The sequence below is a fragment of the Somniosus microcephalus genome, chromosome 4 (assembly GCF_052327205.1).
Source record: "Somniosus microcephalus isolate GS21.2 chromosome 4, FLI_Smic_1.0, whole genome shotgun sequence".
Lineage (NCBI taxonomy): Eukaryota > Metazoa > Chordata > Chondrichthyes > Squaliformes > Somniosidae > Somniosus > Somniosus microcephalus.
Window position 1 is genome coordinate 147,687,377 of NC_140990.1, and position 6,000 is coordinate 147,693,376.

The 6,000-nt window shown below is 46.3% G+C and overlaps 1 pseudogene; it reads right to left on the reverse strand.

The window, feature by feature from the left end:
- Positions 1-2,793: 2,793 nt before the first annotated feature.
- On the reverse strand, positions 2,794-3,483 carry LOC147119901 (uncharacterized; annotated as a pseudogene).
- Positions 3,484-6,000: the final 2,517 nt, after the last annotated feature.

Sequence of the window (6,000 nt, forward strand, 5' to 3'; positions counted from 1 at the left end):
AGGCGGTTAAGAAGGCAAATGGTATTTTGGCCTTGTAAGATTTTGCAAGAATTTCTGAAATTTCTACAGCCGAAGATTATATTTTTGATCAAAGATGACCTGGGTAGAATATACCTTTAAATATCCAGGGCATCAAAATGGCCATCAGACCTCATGGCAGAAGACAAAAGACAGTCTCTTTGCAAAGCATGGGCTGACAAAAAGGACTTGAAAGGCAACCTGTGTGTGTGCTGTGAAAAGGATAATCAAAGATGGCTGTCTGACCTCGTGGCAGAAGACACCACACAGCCTGTGTGCATATGAAAAGGAAAATCAAAGATGGCTGACAAAGGATTTAGAAAAAAAAAACCAGCCCCTGAAGCAATGGAGTATTTAAACTGTCAATCAAAGGCAGTTCGAGGAGTTTCACCACAGGACAATCGATGTTTGTTTACAGGAAGACTACAATGTTGACACAAAGGCTTAACCACTTGAGTCTGCCAATCAATTGCGGTTCCAGTGACCACAGGACAATGGCTTCGTTTACACTAACATCCAAGGGCTGTTTACTCAGCAATTAAGGAAATAGACATGTATTTTCAAACGGAGACAGCTTTATTCAACCCATCACAATGAATGGAGATACATTTAAACTGAGTGAATACCAGTTTAAACGAATGGGTAATTCATCCAAACCCATCACAGACAATGGGGACAGTTAGATTCCCTTTTGTATAGCCCAGATACATCCGGATTTGGGCGGGAAGATTTCGGCCCCAAATGGGGTATAAGATAGCTTCTCAAGAAGCCATCTCTCTCTCTCTCTGCAGCCTCGCCTCCGTGCCCTATCTGCAACTCAGGAGCCCACCCAAGGGAGTGGAATACCAGCAGTTACTTTTAAACACTGGGGTATCTCCATTTTCAGGGTGCTGAAGAATCTAAGACTGCAGGGGCATGGTGCAGGCGTTTCACTGGTGAGCATACATTTTTTGGCCCATTACAAGGCAACTTAGAATAGGTATAGGGGTGGGAATTAAGGGGAATTTTGTTAAAACTGTAATTTTAGTCAATTTTCCCTTGTTGTGTCTGTTTTCTCCTACCCTATTAAGTAAGAGTGCTCCACTAAGCAAAACAGTGCTGTAGTGGACACTAAGTGAACTGTGAGAAGTAAAGTGCTGTATTTAAGTAAAAGAGTGTTGCACTAAGCAGAAGAGTGCTGTAGTGGACACTAAGTAGCTGTATTAAAAGTGCTGTATTTAAGTAACAGTGTTGCACTAAGCAGAAGAGTGCTGTAGTGGACACTAAGTAGCTGTATTAAAAGTGCTGTATTTAAGTAACAGTGTTGCACTTAACAGAAGAGTGCTGTAGTGGACACTAAGTAGCTGTATTAAAAGTGCTGTATTTAAGTAACAGTGTTGTACTAAGCAAAAGAGTGCTGTAGTAGACACTAAGTGAACTGTGAGAAGTAAAGTGCTGTATTTAAGTAAAAGAGTGTTCTACTAAGCAAACGAATGCTGTAGCAGATACTAAAGTGTACTGTGAGAAGTAAAGTGCTGCACTAGTTAAAAGTGCTGTATTTAAGTAAGAGTGTTCTACTAAGCAGAAGAGTGCTGTAGTAGACACTAAGTACTGTGAGAAGTAAAGTGCTGCACCAGTTATAAGTGCCGTATTTAAGTAAGAGTGTACTGTATTAAAGGTGCTGTATTTAAGTAAAAGAGTATTGCACTAAGCAAAAGAGTGCTCTAGTAAACGATAAGTGAACTGTGTTAAGCAAAAGTGCTGCACCAGGCATTAGTTACGTTATATCGATTATTTATAAGTCGTTTCCTTTTTTTTGTTTCAATAAATACTGGTCTGTTTTGCACCCAACCACGAGTCTCGTTTCTGTCTACATCGCTACCGAATAAGTCCGGCGGTCAGAACCAGGAAAGGGGAGCGCTTTGAAACCGCATGGGGCTCTGGAGCAGCTCAGAAGCTTCTGGCTGGCCAGAGACAATAACCCCATCCCCGTTAATAATTCCTACAGCCTTCATAGCGAGAGGATTTGACTACAGGAGCAAGGATGTCTTGCTGCAGTTGTACAGGGCCTTGGTGAGACCACACCTCGAGTATTGTGTGCAATTTTGGTCACCTTATCTGAGGAAGGATGTTCTTGCCATGCAGGGAGTGCAGCGAAGATTCACCAGACTGATACCTGGGATGGCAGGAATGACATATGAAGAGAGATTGAGTCGATTAGGCTTATATTCGCTAGAGTTTAGAAGAATGAGAGCAGATCTCATTGAAACTTATAAAATTATAAAATTCTAACTGGACTAGACAGACTAGATGCAGGAAGGATGTTCCGGAGGTGGCAGAGTCCAGAACCAGGGCTCACAGTCTAAGGATAAGGGATAAGCCATTTAGGATTGAGATGAGGAGGAATTTCTTCACCCAGAGAGTGGTGAACCTGTGGAATTCTCTACCACAGAAGACAGTTGAGGCCAACTTATTAAATATATTCACGAAGGAGTTAGATATATTTCTTAAGGCTAAAGGGATCAAGGGATATGAGGAGAAAGCAGGGACAGGGTACTGAATTTGAATGATCAGCCATGATCTCATTAAATGGCAGAGCAGGCTCGAGGGGCCAAATGGCCTACTCCTGCTCCTATCTTCAATGTTTCTATGTTAATATTAAACTCCAGCCCAGTTACAGGGGTTATTTACATCAGCAGAAACAAACCCCAACTGTCAGAATGAACAGGATTCAGTCCAGGATGTAATTAACAGCAGCAATAACACAGAATCCAACAACTGCAGTCACTTGTGAACTCACTGGTGTGTCAGCAGGTTGGATGAACGAGTGAATCCTTTCCCACACATGGAGCAGGTGAATGGACTTTCCCCAGTGTGAACTCACTGGTGTTTCGGCAGGCTGGATGAATGAGTGAATCCCTTCCCACACTCAGAGCAGGTGAATGGTCTCTCCCCAGTGTGAGTGCGCTGGTGTACAGTGAGGTGAGATGATTGCCTGAACCCAGTGCTGCAGTGAGAGCACCTGAACGGTTTCTCATCAGTGTGAACACATTGATGACACGTCAGTTCCCTGGAACATTTATAGCACTTCCCGCAGTCCGGGCATTTAAAAGGTTTGTCGTCAGTGTGAACTCGCTGGTGTGTCAGCAGGATGGATGACTGAGTGAATTCCTTCCCACACTCGGAGCAGGTGAACGGCCTCTCCCCGGTGTGAACTCGCTGGTGTATCAGCAGCTGTGAGGACTGAGTGAATCCCTTCCCACACTCGGAGCAGATGAACAGCCTTTCCCCAGTGTGAACTTGCTGGTGTGTCAGCAGGTTGGATGAACACGCGAATCCCTTCCCACGCTCGGAGCAGGTGAATTGCCTCTCTCCGGTGTGACTGCGCATGTATCTCGACAGGCCAGAGGATCGGCTGAAGCCTTGTCCACACACAGAACACATGTATGGTTTCTCCCCGCTCTGAATGGTGCTTTCTGCTTCCATGCTCACAGGTCCTAATGAATCGAGTGACTCTGTCAGATCTTGAAGTGATGTTTAGTTTGAGTTTCCCATCTGAAAATCCTCCCCTTCTAATACCCTGTAAAATGAATATAAAACAGGAAAAAGGGAGGGTGAGAGAGAACTCACAAAAGTATAAAGGCAGGTTGTGAAATTGAGCTGAATGAATCTGGGAATTTGTGGGGCTGGCACTAGAAAAAATGACCATGAAAGCTGCGGATTGTCATAAAAACCCAACTGGTTCAATAATGTCCTTCAGGGAAGGGAACCCGCCACCCGGTCTGGGCCTACACAAGACTCTGGCCTCTATGGGAGGAGAGAGAGCGCGAGGTGGGAGGGGGAGGAGTGAAGGAGAGCGACTTTATAAATCTGCAACTCGACTAGAACTTTGACAGCACTTCCCAAACACACGACCTCCACCACCTAGAAGGTCAAGGGCAGCAGATGCATGGGAACAGCATCACCTCCCAGTTCCCCTCCAAGTCACACACTATCCTGACTTGGGCATATATTGCCGGTCCTACATCGTTGCTGGGTGAAAATCCTGGAACTCCTCACCTAACAACATTCTGAGAGTACCTTCACCACACGGACTGCAGAGGTTCAAGAAGAAGGCCCAGCATCACCGTCTCAACGGGCAACTGGGGACTGGCAATATCTGCTGGCCTTGCTAGTGACACCCACATCGAATGAATTAAAAAAATCTGTATGTATAAAATGGATTGAAAGCCTCTACAGAAATACTTGTTCCTAAAACGATAATCTTTTACACTGTATGGACAGTGTCTGTTCAGCAACCTAATCTCCCCTAGAATCCACCTCCCTTTGCAGTCTCACATTGGAAATTGTTGGGTCCCTCTCCACTCCAGCTCAAACTGATGCAACAAGAAAGACCTACACAGGAGTCCAGGGACCAAGTGTTACATCCACCACCCACCCTGATGCTAACCGGCTCTGAATTGCTCCCTCTGCTGTATAAATGCAAGTTGTTATGTTTCTTGTCTGGGGGAGGTGCTGCACCCTGGGGTTAATGGTGCCGGGGTCCTGGCCACACATCCGCCGGCTCTGACTTGGGGCCTGTGACCCACACTCGGTGTTGCTGAGGGATTCCGACCCTGGGACTGTACATGGGGATTCCAACCCTGGGACTGTACATGGGGATTCCAACCCTGGGACTGTACATGGGGATTCCAATGCTTTGACTGTACATGGGGCTTCCAAACCTGGGACTGTACATGGGGCTTCCAAACCTGGGACTGTACATGGGGATTCCAAACCTGGGATTGTACATGGGGATTCCAACCCTGGAACTGTACATGGGGATTCCAACCCTGGGACTGTACATGGGGATTCCAACCCTGGAACTGTACATGGGGATTCCAACCCTGGGACTGTACATGGGGATTCCAACCCTGGGACTGTACATGGGGATTCCAACCCTGGGAGTGTACATGGGGAATCCAATCCTGGGACTGTACATGGGGATTCCAACCCTGGAACTGCACATGGAGATTCCAACCCTGGGACTGTACATGGGGATTCCAACCCTGGAACTGTACATGGGGATTCCAACCCTGGGACTGTAAATGGGGATTCCAACCCTGGAACTGTACATGGGGATTCCAACCCTGGGAGTGTACATGGGGAATCCAATCCTGGGATTGTACATGGGGATTCCAACCCTGGGACTGTAAATGGGGATTCCAACCCTGGGACTGTACATGAGGATTCCAACACTGGGTCTGTAAAAGGGGGGCCCAGCTGTGGGGCTCTTCTGTTACAACTGTGTGGGATTTTAACCGTATGCTCTGCTTTTACCAGCGCCTTCAGGAGAGATGGTGAGAAATCTGAAGTTTGGAGAGTCTGAATCAGATAACTGAATCGATTAAGTATACTTCCGGGCACTAGGACCCAGTTGGGAACAGATGCTGAAGCCCCGCCCACTCTATTCCTCACCAAGGTGATCGCGCATTCGCTTTGCTACTCACTGAATCAAGATGGCGGCCGTTAGCCTGGGCCTGTGACCGGGAGAAGCCCCAAAGCTGCAAATGTGGGACCTTCAGGTTATTATTCGGGGATTGCGACCTACACCAGTTGTTTTTGAAGCCTCCTCCCCCACCACTGGTCCATTACTCTGCTGTGTCTGGCCGCTTCTCAACAATTTAACAGAAACTGGCCCACAAGAAGGAGAAAAGCAAAGGTGGCAGACAGAGAAATCAATGGTTTAAATCAAACATGGCCATAGTAAATAATAATTCTAAAAGGTCTAAGAGTGTTAAAACAACAAGCCTGAAGGCTTTGTGTCTTAATGTGGGGAGCATTTGTAATAAGGTGAATGAATTAGCTGTGCAAATAGAGGTCAACGGATATGGTATGATTGGGATTACGGAAAAATGGCTCCAGGGTGACCAAGGCTGGGCACTCAACATCCAGGGGTATTCAATATTCAGGAAAGACAGGCAAAAAGGAAAAGGAGGTAGGGTAGCATTGCTGGTTAAAGAG